Genomic DNA, 18,391 nt, shown 5'->3' with positions numbered 1-18,391 from the left:
AAACCAACTGAGGGATCTGGGTGTTAATCTGGACACAGGAAAACTAACTCCCTTCAATCACTGTCTTCTTTCATCCGGTTGGCTCATATTAGGTTCTAGATGTACAGGCCTAGATAAGCAACAGTGTGAATGAAAGACAGAAAATTAGGCCTGGATAAAGGGAAGAAGTTTCATGTTCAGGAGACACTGCGTCATTGTTTTGGGCTACCTGGCACCTGGAAACTCTAAGATTTTGACACAGTGGATAAAAAAGTGACTGAAAATAGTATGTGGTGGATAATAATATTCTATTGGTGCCACCTACAGCATATAAAGTGAGACAATGGGTGTGTCCATTTTAGAAACTCTAGAAAGAGAAGTCACGTGGCAAGGAAGCATAAATGGCAGGTCACACTGTTGAGAGGTGAATGTGGATTTGTTCTCCTTATGTTTCTTCCTTTCTCCTTTTCCATTAGGGAGCCAGGCATCTATGAGTAAAACATGCAACAAAACAATACTATACTTCACTTGAGGAGAAAATGTAAAGAAAGATTTCAAGAGTGAAACCCCCCATATCTTGATAATGGTTACCTCTGGGAAATCATAGAAGGGTGCACCAGTGACTTTCACCTCTACATGTAATGTTTTATTTCTTAATGTGAGTATACTGAAGTCTGATATACTATTTTCTTGTTTTTTTTAAAGAAGTTTTTTTTAAATTTTTATTTATTTATTTTTAAATTTTTCTTACAGTTCTAGAGGCCAAGATCATGGTGCTAGCATGGTTGTTTCTGGTGTGATGAGAGATCCCCAGTGTCTGTTTTTGTTTTGTTTTGTTTTGTTTTGGCGGCACTGCACAGCTTGTGGGATCTTAGTTCCCCGATCAGGGATTGAACCTGGGCCACAGAAGTGAAAGCGCAGAGTCCTAACCATTGGCCACCAGAGAATTCCCTGATATACTATTTTCTATACTATCTCTATGTCTGAAATATTTCCTACCAGCCACTGTTTTCATGAGCTTTATTTTGTTATTTTTTATCTTTTTGGCTGTGCCGCATAACATGCAGGATCTTAGTTCCCCAACCAGGGATCGAACCCGTGCCCCCTGCAGTGGAAGCACAGAGTCCTAATCACTGGACCACCCGGGAATTCCTCCATAAGCTTTAATTCTGATTTTGAAGATGATCCATACTAATTTAGAAAAAGTGAAAACTATAGCCAAACCCAGATATTAATAAACAATTTGCCATCTACCACTCATTAAGTTTTTAAAAAAATATCACGTTTGTGCATTTCCTCCCTATATTAGATTTCTAGGGCTTTCATAACAAAATACCACAGACTGGGTGCTTAAACAACAGAAATTTATTTTCTCAAAGTTCTGGAGGCTAGAAGCCCAAGGTAAAAGTTTCAGTAGGTTTGGTTTCTCCTGAGGCTTCCCTCCTTGGCTGACAGATGGCCACTTTCTCGCTGTATCCTTACATGGTCATTCCCAGGTCTGTGTTTTCTGTGTCCTAATCTCCTCCTTTAAGGACACCAGCTATATTGGTTTAGGGCCCTTCCATATGAACTTATTTTACCTTAATAACCTTTTTAAAGGCCATATCTCCTCAAACAGCCACATTCTGAGGTACTAGGGGTTAGGATTTCAACATGAATTTTGGGGAGATACAATTCAGTCCATAACTCTCTCCTTATAGTCTCCATGTATGCATAAGTAATGCATAGACATTACATTTGGGTCTCATCTATATGGAGGCTCAACATTTGCTAAAGATCATGAAACCAGTAATTAAATGTGCCCAAGTTTTCCCCCCACTCTAACCATTGGGATATGCAATGTTTTTCTGTGTTAGGGCTGAGACCAGACAGGGAAAATGACTACCCATGGTCCTGTAGGCAAAGACCAATCTGATATTTGGGACTCAAGTCTCCTGTTTTCAGTCTATTGTACAGCAGACCCATCCTTATACTCTGTTATTGTCCTTTCTCCTTTCTGGGGATCAATGGGAGGCTGCTATTCCAATGTCAAAATGAAAGGTAAAAAAGATCAGCAACCATCAAATAAAAAGTAATGATATCTGATAAGGGGTTAATATCCAAAATATTTAAGCAACTCATACAACTCAACAGCAAAAAATCCCAAACGACCTGATTTAAAAAAAAAAAAGGATGTGAAAAGAAAAATTTCCAAAGAAGACAGAGAGGGTAACAAGTACATGAAAAGATGCTTAGCATCATTAATTATTAAGGAAATGCAAATCAAAACCACAATGATATATCACCTCACACCTGTCAGAATGGCGATTATCAAAAAGACAAGAAATAACAAGTACTGGCGAGGGTGGGAGAAAAGGGAACCCTTTGGCACTGTTGATGGGAATGTTACTTGGTGCACATACTATGGAAAACATTATGGAAGTTCCTCCAAAAATTAAAAATAGAATTATCACACGTTCCAGCAATTCCACTTTCTTGGGATATTTATCCCAAGAAAATGAACACACTAACTCAAAAAGATATCTGCACCACCATGTTAACCTCCAGTATTATTTACAATACCCAAGACATAGAAACAATCTAAGTGTCCATCGATGGGTGAATGGATAAAGAAAATGTTTATATACAACGGAAAATTACTCAGCTTTAAAAAAGGACGAAATCTTGCCATTTGGGACAAAATTGATAGACCGTGAGGGCATCATGCTGAATGAAATAAATAAATCAGATAGAGAAATACAGATACCATAAGAACTCTCTTATATATGGAATCTGAAAAACAAAAAATGAAAACAAAAAGCAAGCAAACAAACAAACCTGAGCTCGTGGATATAGAGAACAGATTGGTGGTTGCCTGAGGTTGGGGGTGGGGATGGGCGAAATGGGTGAAGGGGGTCAAAAGGTACAAACTTTCAGTTGTAAAATAAGTAAGTCAGGAGATGTAATGTACAACATGAAGACTACAGTTAAAAATACTGTATTGCATATTTGAAAGTTGCTAAAGAGAATGGATCTTGAAAGTCCTTATCACAAGAAAAAAAATTGTAACTATGTAAGTTGATGGATGTTAACTAGACTTATGTTGTGATCATTTCACGAGATATATATATATATATATATATTTATATATATAAAAATATTGAATCATTATATTGTACATACACACACACAAAATAATGAGGGGATGATTTGCTTCTTCCTCACCATAATTAGCTAACTCATCTACAGCGAAGTGGCACAGAAGCTAATCCATCATATAAATATGTATACATTTCTTTTCCTGCTACTGCAAATCCCAATGATCTCTATGAATTGTTCATGTGTAAGTCATCTCTTTTGTTGGGGGAGAACACAGGAGAAACCATACATACATTTGTTGAAGTTTTACATTAGTATGTGTTAGATATCATCTATTGGTTTTTTTTTTGAAGTATAATTGATTTACATTATTATGTTAGTTTCAGGTATCCAGCAAAGTGATTCAGTTATATATATATATATTTTTCAGATTATTTTCTATTATAGGTTATTATAAGATACTGAATATAGTTCCCTGGCCTATACAGTAAAACCTTGTTGCTTATATATTTTATGTATATTAGTTTGTATCTGTTAATCCCATACTCCTGATTTACCCCTCCTCTCTCTCCCTTTCACCTTTGGTAACCATAAATTTGTTTTCTATATGTGTGAGTCTATTTCTGTTTTGTATATAGATTCATTTGTAGTATTTTTTAGATTCCACATATAAGTGATATCATATAATATTTGTTTTTCTCTTTCTGACTTACATCACTTAGTATGATAATCTCTGGGTCCATCCATGTTGCTGCAAAAGGCAATATTTCATTTTATTTATGGCTGAGTAATACTTCATTGTATATATATACCACATCTTCTTAAACTAATTATCTGTTGAGGACACGGGTTCTTTTCCTAAAAATTTTTCTTATTGAACTATAGTTGATTTATAATGTTTCAGGTGTACAGCAAAGTGATTCAGTTATATATATATATATATATATATATATATATATATATATTCTTTTTCAGATTCTTTTCCATTATAGGTTATTACAAGATATTGAATATAGTTTCCTGTGCTATACAGTAGGTCTTTGTTATTTATCTATTTTATATATAGTAGTGTGTATCTGTATCTGTTAATGCCAAACTCCTACTTTCTTTCTCCCCCCGCTTCCCCTTTGGTAACCACCTGTCTGTTCTCTATGTCTGTGAGTCTGTTTCTGTTTCATAGATAAGTTCGTTTGTGTCATATTTTAGATTCCACATATAAGTGATGTCATGTGATATTTGTCTTTGTCTGACTTCACTTACTATGATAATCTCTACATCATCCATGTTGCTGTAAATGGTGTTAATTTATCTTTTTTATGGCTGAGTAGTATTCCATTGTATATATACCACATTTTTTTAACACCTTTATTAGATTATAATTGCTTTACAATGGTGTGTTAGTTTCTGCTTTATAACAAAGTGAATCAGCTATACATATACATATATCCCCATATCACCTCCCTCTTGTGTCTCCCTCCCACCCTCCCTATCCCACCCCACTAGGTGGTCACAAAGCAACAAGCTGATCTCCCTGTGCTATGCGGCTGCTTCCCACTAGCTATCGGTTTTACATTTGGTAGTGCATATATGTCCATGCCACTCTCTCACTTCGTCCCAGCTTACCCTTCCCCTTCCCCGTATCCTCAAGTCCATTCTCTAGTAGGTCTGTGTCTTTGTTCCCGTCTTGCCCTTAGGTTCTACATGACAAGAAGGAAATAAAAACAAATAATAATAAAACGACAACAAAACAAACAAAACATTAAAAAATAGTAATAATTATATTTTCCTGGGGTCTCAGCTGTCAGTATCCTTGCCCCCACCATGAGTCACAGCCACCCTCCACCTCCCTACCAGGCCCTCCAAAACCTCTAGGTAGGTGTCTGGTCCCTCTGTGGGCACTGTGGGGGCAGCTCAGACTCTGACCTGGCCCATCTCCTGTGTGTACTAGTCCCCAAAGCCCACAGCTGCTAGAACTAGACCGGTTTCAGTTTGGGGAACACTCATTGTCCATTCAGATATTCCATAGATGCAGGGTTTACCAAACTGATCATGGGGATTTAATCTGTGGTTTGTGCAGCTTCATGGAAAGATTTTTGTTCCTCTTCCTTAATCACCCTGCCCCTGGGGCTCAGCTGTGGTTTTTGCCCCACCTCTGCCTGTGGGCTACCCACATTAGTCTGCTCCCGAGGCTGCCCTGGAGCACTCAGGTCTGCCCCGGCAAGGGCAGCGTGTGGAGATGGCACAACTGCCTGGGTCGCAGGTGCCCCGGTGGCGACAGCTGAGTAAGAAAGCCAGCAGCCACATGTGCGAGAGCTCCGGCCCTAGTGGGAGCCTTTCCTAGTGCCTGGTAGCAGGTGTGGCGGCAGGCACGAGAAGGCCAGCCCTGGTGGGGGCTTTTCCTAGCACCTGGCGGCAGGCACGAAGGCCAGCCCTGGTGGGGGCTTTTCCTAGCACCTGGCGGGAGGCACGAGAAGGCCAGCCCTGGTGGGGGCTTTTCCTAGCACCTGGCGGCAGGCACGAGAAGGCCAGCCCTGGTGGGGGCTTTTCCTAGCACCTGGCGGCAGGCACGAGAAGGCCAGCCCTGATGGGGGCTTTTCCTAGCACCTGGCGGCAGGCACGAGAAGGCCAGCCCTGGTGGGGGCTTTTCCTAGCACCTGGCGGCAGGCACGAGAAGGCCAGCCCTGGTGGGGGCTTTTCCTAGCACCTGGCGGGAGGCACGAGAAGGCCAGCCCTGGTGGGGGCTTTTCCTAGCACCTGGGTGGGGGAGGGGCCGGTGTGTGGAGAGAGAGGCTGCAATGGTGGCTCCACCCCCTGCGTGTCATTCAACAGTGGAGCCTTGCCTTTATGGCAGTCTGGGTTTCCTCCACAAGCATTCCTGGTTGTGGACTTCACCCTCCCATCCCGTCAGGCTGTCTCCTCACAGCCAACAGCAGTCCTCCCCACAGTTTGCTCTCCAATCCCCAGGTTCCAGCTCTCAGCCCCCATGTATGGTGGACACACATCCAAGTCTGGGGCACACAGGGCTGTGGCATGGACCATCTGTGTCTCACTCTGTCCTGTCTGCCATAGACCGGCTGTTTCACCCTCCTCCAACAGCCTCAGATACTCCCCCTTCTGTCCCAACTGATTTCCCCATTGGTGAGGGGGCTTCCTCGGATGCAGGAACCTCTCCTCTGCTTTAGCTCCCGCCCCCCTAGGGGTGCAGATCCCGTCCTGCTTCCTCTCCTCTTCTTTTTCCCTTCTTTCTTTCATCCTACCCAGTTATGCAGGGATCTCTCTTGTCCTTTCCAGTGTCCAAGGTCTTTTGCTAGTGTTCAGCTGATGTTCTGTGAGAATTGTTTAATCTGTAGATGTATTCTTTTTTTTTTTAATTTTATTTATTTATTTATTTTTGACTGTGTTGGGTCTTCGTTTCTGTGCGAGGGCTTTCTCTAGTTGCGGCAAGCAGGGGCCACTCTTCATCGCGGTGCGTGGGCCTCTCACTATCGCGGCCTCTCTTGTTGCGGAGCACAGGCTCCAGACGCGCAGGCTCAGTAGTTGTGGCTCACGGGCTTAGTTGCTCCGCGGCATGTGGGATCTTCCCAGACCAGGGCTCGAACCCATGTCCCCTGCATTAGCAGGCATATTCTCAACCACTGCGCCACCAGGGAAGCCCTGTAGATGTATTCTTGATGCATTTGTGGGGAGAGATGAACTCCACATCCCCCTACTCCTCTGCCATCTTGGTTTCCTTCATGATTACTGTTTTTGATATCATATTTTACACTTAAGTGTTTTGTGTAGCCCTTAACTGCTTATTGTGGATACAGATGATTTTAATACTTTTGTCTTTTAACCTCCCTACTAACTTTGTGTGTGTGGATGATTTCCTACCTTTACCATATGTTTGCCTTTACCAGTGAGCTTTTTCATTCCATAATTTTCTTGTTTCTAGTCGTGACCTTTTTTTTTTTCACCTAGAGATGTTCCTTTAACATTTGTTGGAAAGCTGGTTTGGTGGTACTGAATTATTTTAGCTTTTGCTTATCTGTAAAGCTTTTGATTTCTTCATTAAATCTGAATGAGTGCCTTGCTAGGTAGAGTATTCTTGGTTGTAGGCTTTCCCTTTCATCACTTTAAATATATTGGACCACTCCCTTCTGGCCTGCAGAGTTTCTGCTGAAAAATCAGCTGATAGCCTTATGGGAGTTCCCTTGTATGTTACTTGTGACTTTTCCCTTGCTGCTTTTAGTCTTCTCTCTTTATCTTCAATTTTCATCATTTTGATTACAATGTGTCTTGTTGTGTTCCTCTTTGGGTTAATCCTGTATGGGCCTCTTTGGGCTTCCAGGACTTGGGTGACTATTTCCTTTCCCAGATTAGGGAGGTTTTTGGCTATTATCTCTTCAAATAGTTTCTTGGGACCTTTCTCTTTCTCTTCTCCTTCTGAAACCCCTATAATGTAAATATTCGTGTGCTTGATGTTGTCCCAGAAGTCTCTTAAACTGTCCTCATTTCTTTTCATTCTTTTTTCTTTTTTATGTTCTTCAGCAGTGAGTTCCACAACTCTGCTTCCTGATGGATGGTCTTCCTGCTCACTGATCCATTTTTCTGAATCATTTAGTCTACTTTTTTTTTTTTATAAAGTCTCTTTATTCTTTTTTTTAAAAATTAATTAATTAATTAATTTATGGTTGTGTTGGGTCTTCGTTTCTGTGCGAGGGCTTCCTCTAGTTGTGGCAAGTGGGGTCCACTCTTCATCGCGGTGCGCGGGCCTCTCACTATCGCGGCCTCTCTTGTTGGGGAGCACAGGCTCCAGACACGCAGGCTCAGCAATTGTGGCTCATGGGCCTAGTCGCTCCACAGCATGTGGGATCTTCCCAGACCAGGGCTCGAACCCGTGTCCCCTGCATTAGCAGGCAGATTCTCAACCACTGCGCCACCAGGGAAGCCCATTTATTCTACTTTTGAGTCCTTCTAGTGTATTTTTCATTTCATTTATTATATTCTTCATCTCTGTTTGGTTGTTCTTTATATTTTCTCTTTGTTAAAACCTTCTAACTTCTCACTCTGTGCATCCATTCTCCTCCCAAGTTCTTTGATCATCTTTACAATCATTACTCTGAACTCTTTCTCAGGTAGATTGCCTATCTCCACTTCACTTAGTTCTTCTAGGGTTTTAACTTTATCCTTCGTCTGGAACATATTCCTCTGCCGCCTCATTTTGTCTAAGTTGCTATTCGTATTTTTATGTATCTGGTAGGTTAGTTATGTTTCTCAACCTTGGAGAAGTCACCCTCTGTAGGAGGCATCCTATGTGTCCCAGCAGTGCACTCCCCTCTAATCACCCAACGTATATGCTCTAGGGGTTCCCCCTAAGAGGGCTGTATGAGTCCTTTTGTTGTGGTGGGCTGACTTTGTGGGTGGCCTTGTAGGCTTGGTTGGCCCTAGTCTGGTTGGTTGCCAGGTCCTGCCTTGTACTGATGCTGCTGGCTGCTGTTTAGCAGGGCCCGATCATGAGGTGGCTCATTGAGGAATCCTAGGGGGCCCCAGGGCTAGTGCTGGCTCACTGGTGGGTGGAGCCAGTGTCCCAAAGCCTCTGGGGCTATTGCTCACCCATTGGCAGCTGAAGCTAGATCCTGGGGTTAGTGCCACACTAGTGGCAGGCAGAGCTGGTTTCTGGAGTCTGTCTGCAGGGCCCAGGGATCCCAGAACTTGTTTCAGATCATTGATGGGGAAGGGTGGTTCCTGACACAGTTGGGTTTGGAGTCTGGGGTGTCCTGAAGGTTGTGTAGGCCTGCTAGCATGCAGGATCAGGGCCCAGCTGGCACTAGGGTAGGGTCTGGCCTGCATGGTGGGATTGTAGTTTTCTTACTTCTGCTGTCTACCCCCTGGTGGTTGAGGATGGTCTAGAGGCTTGTGTAGGCTTCCTGCTGGGAGGGTCTGATGCCTGTCCACTGCTCAGTGGAGCTTGATCTTGGCACTCTGGTGGGCTAGGCTGTGTCTAGGGGTGTGCCCAGAGGTGGCTATCGGCCCTTTATCCTTTAGGCAGCCTGTCTGCTGATGGATGGTGCTGTGTCCCCACCCAGTTGGATATTTGGCCTGAGGTGTCCCCGCACTGGAGCCTATAGGCTGTTGGTTGGCACCAGGTCTTGGAACTAATGAGCCAATATGTCAGCTGCCAGGAGTGTTCACAGGGTTGAATATTCCCCAGTATGTCTGACACCATGTCCATGTCCCCAGGGTGAGCCACAGCCACTCCCCCCCCGTCACCTCTACAGGAGACTCTCCAAGCCCAGCAGGTAGGTCTAGCCTAGGCTCCTATCAAATCAATGCTTTTGTCCTGGTCCTGGCACATGTGAGATTGTGTGTGCCCTTTAAGAGTGAAACCTCTATTTCTGCCAGCCCTGTGGGGCTCCTGCAATTAAGTCCCCTTGGCTTACAAAGACAAATTCTGGGGACTCGTCTTCCTGGTGCCAGACCCATGGGATGGGGAGCCAGACGTGGGGCTCAGGACTCTCACTCCTGTTGGAGAACCTCTGCAATATAATTATTCTCCAGTTTGTGGGTCGCCCACCCATGGGGTATGGGATTTGATTATATTGTGAATACGCCCCTCCAATCCATCTTGTTGTGGTTCCTTATGTCTTTAGTTGTAGAAGATCTTTTCTGGTAGGTTCCTTTTTTTTTTTCATTGATGTTTTTTCTGCAGATAGTTGTGATTTTGGTGTGCTCATGAGAGGAGGTAAACTCAGGGTCTTTCTACTCCACCATCTTGGGTGCTCTCCTCGACCCTGGGTTGTTTCTATGTCTTGCCTATTGTAAATAATGAACAATGTACTATGAACACTGGGGTACATGTATCTTTTCGAATTAGTGTTTTCTTTTTTCTGGATATATATCTAGGAGTAGAATTGCTGTATCATATAGTAGTTCTATTTTTAGTTTTTTAAGGAACTTCCATATTATCGACCATAGTGGCTACACCAATTTATATTCCCACCAACAGTGTATGAGGGTTCCCTTTTCTTATTGGTTTGTTAATTTCTCCTCACAACAGACCTGTGAGGTAGGTATCAATGTACCATTTTATAGATAACCCACTATAGTGTCACACAAATCTACTTAGAGGCTGTTGTGTAATCCCACTGCTCCTTGAAGAATTTATGTGTATAAAAAGAATGAAAGGACATATAGGTAGCTTTCATTTCCTGCTTACTCCTGCATCTACATCTCATTTCTTTATTAAATGTGAATTAGGTGTCTACTGTGTACCAGGCATGGTCAGTCCAATTCCACATCTGCATCCCATACCTTCCCCCTCCTGATCAGTAGACCTGGGTAACTAGAGACATCCACAGGCAGCAAGGTGGATGTTAGTGCGCACGCCATAGGGTGGTGAGGTATGACCTCAAAGGGGCTCCATTCCAAACAAGTTTAGTTCAGGCTTCACCCTGAGTCCTGGAAACCTGGCATCTAAACAGGAAATAATGCAGTTGAGAGGGGAGAGGTTGTACTTGGGAAACCGAGGCAACTCGTAACCCACACCTTTGTTCTCTTGAAGAGCCCTAAGAGGCTACTACTTTCTCCTGACAAGATTTCCCTCCCAGAAGGACAGTGAATGTCAAGGTAGTAACACTGTGTGGTTTCAGTCTTGGTTCTGTCATGGGTGCGAGCTAGAGGGTTATTTTCTCTTAGCTCTTGGCCAGGTTGCATGATAGATGTCGAGAGTGATTTTGTGTCTGTCTTATCCCTAGGAGGGTGGTCCCTCCCATTTAGTTATCTGAGGGGTCCATCAGAGGTGACATGGAGTTTCTTCTTCATTTAGGACCTTGTCTCCCAGTGGTGGGGGCCTGGACCCAGATCTACAGGAGACAGAAAGCATAGAGACCAAGTTCTCAAAGACAAGCCCAGACCAGGACCCTGATCTGCACATCTAAGTCTCCTGATTTAGTGGATAGTTTTCACAGATTTCTCACAAGATGGACCTCCCCTCTGGGTTGCTCTTATGCCTGACATGTCCACCAACAGAGGGCTGGATGATCACCTATGGTCCATCTACATCTGGTGGATTATGCAGTTATAGAAGCAATGAGGACTCCCTCTCTGTACGGGTACGGAGTCATCTCCAGGATATATTGTTCAGTGAAAAACCAAGGTGCACAAAATTGTGTAGAGCTGCTGCTGTCTAATACAGTAGCCACTAGCCGTACTTAACTATTTAAAATTTAATTAGATTAAATTAAATAATTTAAAAATAATTTCCTTAGTCACAGTAGACACATTTTAGGTGTTCAGCCTCTTAGGTAGCCAGTGGCTACTGTGTGGGACACACAGATACACAGCATTTTCATTTCTGCAGAAATTTCCATTGCACAGCACTGGAGTAGAATATGCCACCTTTTATGTATGAAAAGGGGAGAAAACTAATATACATGTTATAATTGATTATATTTTTTGGAAAGGTTAAAACAAAACTGATATGAATGATTTCTTATAGGTGACAGAAGAGCAGCCCAGGATGGAAGGACATGATATATAGTCTCATAACAAATATAATACATATTTACCAGCTCCATGCACTTAAAGGACAAGAAACAAGACCAACCCAGTAGCAATGAGCAACTCTTGTCCCAGACTGAATGTTATAAAAACATTTCCCACTAAAAGGAACCAGGCTTCCCTAGAGAAATGGCTGACACCAGGTCTGGATAGGGATTGTACCAGATGAGTCTAGACAAGATTCCATTACCAGAAAGTATGTCAAGGACACAAAAGACACAAAAGATGGGGGTTACAGAGACTGAGGAAGGAAAAATTTGAACACCAAAAACATTAATGACTGCAATGTATTAAAACATGAAATATATGAACATCTATGAAAGAACAAATAAAACCAACTCGCTGTTCACCTTTGGAGGATCCCAGGGAAACAAATCACTATTTTTGAAAGTGGAAATAGTGTAGAAGAATTAAACATTCATCCTTCCCTTCTGTGTGGACCAGACCTCAAGGTAACCTTGTAATTAAGGAGGGGAAGTTTGTTTTACAGAAGAATTCTAGCTAATAAATTATTAAATTAAAACATCATCCTTTACAACCACTAATGAAATGTAGATCTAGGCCATAATCTTTAAGGGGCTACAAAAGCCATGAGTCAAAAGGCAGATGGGAAATTTCATAATGGGTGGACCAGGATGATAACACCTGGACCCAGTGATCAGTCTCAAGGGCACAGGAGGAAAGACAGCCTGACATGATGAGGCTCCTGACGTAGGGCTATAGGAAGTACAACACCACTTCTCAGGTACTCTTTCCACAAATCTGAATCTGAGCAAGCCTCTATATGTACAGTAATTACCAATTTAAAGGAAGTAGGATGGGCCAGAGGAACAGAACAAACAGCACAGTAGAGATACAATCAGCATAATCCAGAATGCAAACTTTCACATGAAAAAGATCCAGTTGAAGTAAATAAATGGAAATTAAAAGAAGAGGAGGGTATTTGGATGTAAAGAGACTTAAGATTTTAGAGAAATTAAACTTTAAACCACAAAATATTCCACCACGTGCCTACAAGAACAAAAAAAAATGAGAAAGATGGAAAATAGCAAGTGTTGGCAAGGATATGGAGCAGAAGAACTCTCACACACTGCTGGTTGGAATATTGATGGGAATCAATCACTGTGAGAAACCATTTGGCAGGATCTACTGAGCTCAACATACAAAAACCCTATGACTTAGAAAAGCCATTCTTAGGTACAGGCCCAAGAGAAAGGAAATTAAATGTCCATTCAAAAGGTATATACAAGATCATTCATAGGAACATTATTCATAATTAGTCAAAGCTGTAAAAAATGCAAATACTCATAATGGATGGATATATTACAAAACACCCACATGATGTAATACTGTATACCAATGAGAATGAACAATCTACAGCTGTGGACAACAGTGATGTAAAACACACATTATGTTCAGGAAAGGAGCCATACTGAAGAGTATATGTTGCATGATTCCAAGAATTTTTCTTCTAATCTACCAGAAGAGTTTAGGGAAAGAGAGGAAAATTAATACCTCACTTCTTTTTATTTGAAGGTACTTAGTGTCTTCTTATATTACCTGCTGGTTAACCTCAGAGAAGCGTGTATCCTCTGAGCCCTTGAAAAGTGATTCACTACACATAGGAACATAGGCTAGTGCCATGTATAATGGACAGAAGACTGGGTAGTAGACAGGAGACACACCTGGCCCAAGGGCCAGACCTAACCCACTGCGATGGTCCAGCCACCGCAGAGGGTCTTCCAGGTCCCGACGGAGAGGGGCAAGGGACTGAATAGCACTGCCGAGTATAGGATCAGAAGGACCAAGACAACTGATGGTTGCAAGGCACTTTATTTAGAATCTACTGAATCTTATATAGACAGAAGAGGAACCCATTATCCGACAATGAACCCATAAAATTGCTTATCGTCTCAGTTCAATCACCACCACGGATGTCAGCAAGTTTACAACGATCATTCCTGAACAATAACTTCCCTTAACCAGGCACGCACAGCCCCCAGCCATAAGGAACAACCAGGACTCTCAGTTCCCTGAGGTCTCCTGGCTTGAGATAGCTTCGCTAATCACTTTTACATCCCTCAGGCCTGGAACAAAGAGTGCATTCCAAGTCAAGGGGGCAAAGCCCTTAAGTGACTTTGCTTTTTGTGAGAGACATACTGTCTCCACCAGGAGTGACCTCCGGCTAAGACTGCATGCCTCCCACAGGTCCCCCTTTTTTCTTTTTTAAAGCATGTTGTTGTAAACGCAAACCATGGAGCTCAGTACTGAGATGAACATATCTTTGCAGAACAAATTTTACAAAGCATGGGATAATTGCCAACATAAGAAAACACATAATGGCTAGAGATAAGCCACCCTGAATCCAGTTTTGGGGATTGAGCCAATGTAGTTGACTAACCAACCATTTTATAATTTCTGTTGGATGATTTTCATCTAGATGTGATTCTTGTAGAGCTTGAATTTCTGCATTTAATTTACGTATATCCAAACTAATCTTGCTGTCAGACCATACACTAAGAATATGCATTTTGATTCTTTCCCAATCCCAGTCAGATTCATTGTACTTATGCGCCGTTACATAGATCCGAGTAGAATTACAAACCTCAAAACTTGACTGAGGAAAAGCAGTAGGGATAAATGAAGGCAAAAGACCCGGCGAATGCCGGGAAAACACGGTCACTTGATGACCCACCAGTAAGGTGCCTTGCCCTCCTGTAGAAGTTTCTACACATAGATAATGTCCAGAATCAGAAGGTTGTAAATTCTTAATAAGTATAGAATGATTAAAAGGATCTTTAGGGTTAACTCGGGTAATACGTTCCTGAATGTTAATTAATTGATGATCTTTATACCAATACACAAATGTAGATGAATCTCCTCGTTTTACTATCTGCCTACAATATAAAGTAAGAGAAGAACCAGTAAAGCGATACGCAACTCTGTTATTAGTTGCATATTGTGATTCTGCCTTTCCAGCATATTGCACAGTATGTTCGAAAGCTATAGCTTTAACACATCCTGATTTCAAATTTAGCGGACTTAAACATACAGGAAAATAACTAAACCAATTGGAATAATTCACAGACATATTTGCCATCTTAATATTTCCAATAAAATCCCCCAAAATGGTATCATTATAAAATACAGGGGCTTCCCGGGTGGCGCAGTGGTTAAGAATCCGCCTGCCAATGCAGGGGACACGGGTTCGAGCCCTGGTCCCGGAAAATCCCACATGCCGCGGAGCAGCTGAGCCTGTGAGCCACAATTACTGAGCCTGCGCGTCTGGAGCCTGTGCTCCGCAACAAGAGAGGCCGTGATAGTGAGAGGCCCGCGCACTGCGATGAAGAGTGGCCCCCACTTGCCACAACTGGAGAAAGCCCTCGCACAGAAACGAAGACCCAACACAGCCATAAATAAATAAAAATAAATTTAAAAAAAAATTTAAAAAAATAAAATAAAATAAAATACAGGGAAATCGGCATCCATCCAGGAAACAGGTTGTAGCAAAGGGGGGTCAGGAACATAAGCCCAGTATAAATCATCAGCTTGAACAGAAGAGGTAGAAAGAACAGCCAACATAGCCAAAAACATTGTCATAGGGGTAAAAGGAGTCCTTTGAGCAGTCACTAATTCCTGAGCTTGAGCCACCAATTTCTTCAATTGACCCCAAGTCGGAGGATCACTTTGCCGAGTCCTTCGTGCTGGACGCTTCCTTTTCCGACCTCTTCTCTTGGAATCCATCCCTGGAACAGTCTTCGCATTCAGCGAGAGGCGTCGCATCTTCCGAACCAGCTGCGGGGTCTTTCTTGTCATCTATCTGTCTAACAAGATGTTCAGGAAGCCACCGAGGGGAGTCAGCACTTCTAGGAAAAACACAAACATGACCTCGACCCCAGATTAAAACTGGATCAGGTCCATTCCATATATTTGTCAGAGGGTCCTTCCATAGCACCTGTGCCGAAGCTCCTTGAGCTGTGGAAGCGGCCATCAGACGTTCAAAAGCTGTGTTACCTGCTCGATCAACTGTCAAAAAATTTAAAATAAACAAGGCATGATTTAATAAGGCATGGGGTGTCTTAGTATATTCCCCCTTTTGTATTTTAGAAAGAGTGAGCTTCAGAGCTTGATTTGCACGTTCAACAATGCCCTGTCCTTGAGGATTATAAGGAATACCAGTAAGGTGAGTGATGTTAAAAGTAGCACAGAAAGAAGCAAAAGAGGTACTAGTGTATCCAGGGGCATTATCCGTTTTAAGTATTTGGGGAATTCCCATGAAGGCAAAACAATGAAATAAGTGGGTAATAACGTGCTTTGTGGCTTCTCCAGTCTGGGCAGTAGCACAAAGGAAGCCAGAATAAGTGTCAATAGTTACATGAACAAACTGAAGCTTTCCAAAGGAAGAAACATGAGTAACATCCATTTGCCATATATGAGCAGGGCGAAGACTGCGAGGATTGACTCTGAAATGAGGAACTGGGAGATGTGGAGCACATTGGGAACATTGTTTAACAATTTGTCTAGCAGCCTCTCGAGAAATAGCAAATTGTTTTTGTAACATGGCTGAAGATTGATGATGTAAAGAATGAGAATTTTGAGCGTGTTGCACAGCAGCAGGCTGGGTCACAACACCTGCTAAAGATTTAGTGAGAGAATCAGCCAAAGTGTTACCAAAAGTCAATGGTCCAGGCAGGGAAGAATGTGCTCTGATATGAAGCACCGTGACGGGACCTTGATGTGTGCGAATTAAATGCTGTAAAGTCATAAAGGTATGAAACAACTGAGCATCATTAGTATGGCCAAGTGTGGCAGTTTCCAAAGCTACTAGGACCTCAACTAAATAACGACTATCAGAATATAGATTAAAAGATACCGTGGAAAATTTTTGAAAGGCCATAATAATGGCATGTAATTCAACTCGCTGAGCAGAGCACAGGTTAGTATGTTCTGTAATTTGGATGCCAGTATCTGTGATTATAGCTGCAATGCCATTAGATGATCCATCTGTAAAAACAGTAAAGGCATTTGGTAGAGGGAAACGTTTAATAATTGTGGGGAAAATGTAAGGAGTAGTAAGACTAAATTGTATTATGTTATCAGCAGGGTAATGGTTGTCTATAGGGCCAGAATAACCACAAAAGGCTAGCCCCCATAGATTGCTGTGTTGTAATAACCAAGTGAAGTGTTCTGAATTATAAGGCAAAATTATGTGCGTAGGGTCATAGCCAAAAAGTTGCATACATCGAGTTCTTCCCATCTGTACTAAAGAAGCAATCAATTCATAATAAGGAGTAATAACTTTGGAAGGAGTTACCTTCATATGAAGCCATTCAAGAATCCCCACAGGTTGCCACAAAACTCCCGTAGGAACATGTGGAGTAGGACAAATGATTAATTTTACAGGCAAATCTAAATGTACACGAGTTAATTGAGCTTGCTGTATAGCAGCATTGACCAATTGTAAGGCCTTGGCTCCCTGAGAAGTCAGTGTACACGGAGATAAAGGGTTAGAATCGCCTTTTAAAATATCAAACAAAGGTTGTAATTGGGCAGTAGTTAATTTTAAAGAAGGTCTCAGCCAATAAATGTCTCCTAAGAGTTTTTGAAAATCATTTAATGTATGTAACTGGTCAGTACGTATCTCAATTTTCTGTGGAATAATTTTCGTGGCATTGATAAATTTTCCCAGATAAGCAAAAGGGGATGTTTTTTGAATCTTATCATCTGCTATTACTAGGCCAAAACTTTGAAGTGATCTTTGTAGTTGTTCAAAAGCATGTTGTAACATAGTAACATTAGAATGAGCTAATAATATATCATCCATATAATGAATTAAATATAAGGCAGGAAACTGAAGACGGACAGGTTGCAATGCCTAAGCAACATATTTCTGACATAGGGTAGGACTATTAGCCATACCTTGAGGTAATACCTTCCACTGATATCGTTTCATAGGCTCTCAAAAGTTAACAGCAGGCACACTAAATGCAAAACGCTTTTTATCTTCAGGATGTAAGGGAATAGTAAAAAAACAATCCTTTAAATCTATAACAATAATATGAAAAGTATAAGGAATGGCCGAAGGAGAAGGAAGACCTGGTTGTAATGCTCCCATAATTAACATAGTTTGATTGACAGCCCTTAAATCTTGTAATAGTCGATATTTTCCTGACTGTTTTTGTATAACGAATATTGAAGTGTTCCAAGGACTAATAGAAGGTTCTAAATGTCCTAATGATAATTGCTCATTGACCAATTGACGAGCAGCTAATAATTTCTCCTGAGTCAGGGGCCATTGGTCCACCCACACAGGTGAATCACTCAACCATGTTATGGGATCAGCAGTGAGTGGAGGAGACTCCAAGGCCCCTAAGAAAAACCCAGTCCCTGTCTATTAGTGAAAGTCCTTGGAACAACAGGTTCAACAATTCCCTGTTGATTAATACCTAAGCCTCCATTAGGAAGAAAACCTTGGTTTAATAACATATTAGTCACAGTAGAGTTAGGGCTACACAATAACACTCCCATATCTTTAAGTATATCACGGCCCCATAAGTTAATGGGTAATCCAGGAATAATGTAAGGTTGAAAATAACCCATATGTCCTTCTGAATCCTGCCATTTTAACAATTGAGCACTTTGTAGAGGAGCCGTTGTTTGCCCTATTCCTTGTAGCTCCGAAATGGATGAATGAACAGACCATTGTTTTGGCCAATGGATTTGTGTCATAACTGACACGTCAGCTCCAGTATCCAAGAGCCCCCAAAACCGTTTACCATTAATCATCAATTGC

The sequence above is a fragment of the Balaenoptera ricei genome, chromosome X (genome assembly GCF_028023285.1).
Source record: "Balaenoptera ricei isolate mBalRic1 chromosome X, mBalRic1.hap2, whole genome shotgun sequence".
Lineage (NCBI taxonomy): Eukaryota > Metazoa > Chordata > Mammalia > Artiodactyla > Balaenopteridae > Balaenoptera > Balaenoptera ricei.
Note: the sequence above shows the minus strand (reverse complement) of the source record.